The following is a 723-nucleotide window of genomic DNA, read 5'->3' as shown; positions in this document are numbered from 1 at the left end:
GGGAAATGCGCCATTCCTGGAGGTACTGCAATACCAGGTTGATGCGTGGAGTGGGCAGAGCAAGCTCCTATTCCATCTCCCTGTTACAAAAATCAATTTAATATATGGTCCCCAGATAGAGGACGTATCAGATATTAAACTGATAAGAACAGATTTGTTTTTTTTTTTGAACAAATATACTTTATTTGGAAAATGTGTTTTTGTTTACAGATACAGATTAACCAATCCCATTCAGGGTGGTGTGCATTTAAACATGACTGGGTGATGCACGCAGGCAAAAACCTATCAGTTTTTCCATCTAGATGTATGTTTCAGATTGGGAGAACAATTTTATGCTAAAGTGTTCTCCATACAGATTTTAATTTACCCAGTCTCCCCATTTTTTTTGTTTCCAAGTTTCCTCTGCTTTTTGTTGTCCATATTTTTTAATGTCTACATAGTAAAAGGTCATCATTTTTTCCAATGCAATATTGATACAATCTTTGGTGGCAAACTGTATGTGTTGAAAAACTCCAAGGTTTCTCGTTGTCCATAAACGTATATTTTATTTGTCTTTGATACAGGTTGTGGGGAATCCATACAGGATTAGTTCATAGTTTATACTGTTTTGACCTGTGATCCCTTTTATTAAGGGTCCTATGGTTCCCCAAGTCTTTTGGACAAAATGGCAGTTCCAGGGGAAGTGGAGTACAGATTCTTCCGCCACGCAAGTGTCTCTTGGGT

At 37.6% G+C, this 723-nt stretch overlaps 1 pseudogene; it reads right to left on the bottom strand.

Annotated features, from left to right (window-relative positions):
* LOC146816856 (U2 spliceosomal RNA) lies at positions 1 to 178 on the bottom strand (annotated as a pseudogene).
* Positions 179 to 723: the final 545 nt, after the last annotated feature.

This window comes from Triturus cristatus, chromosome 6 (assembly GCF_964204655.1).
Source record: "Triturus cristatus chromosome 6, aTriCri1.1, whole genome shotgun sequence".
NCBI lineage: Eukaryota > Metazoa > Chordata > Amphibia > Caudata > Salamandridae > Triturus > Triturus cristatus.
This window is presented reverse-complemented; position numbering and strand designations above follow the sequence as displayed.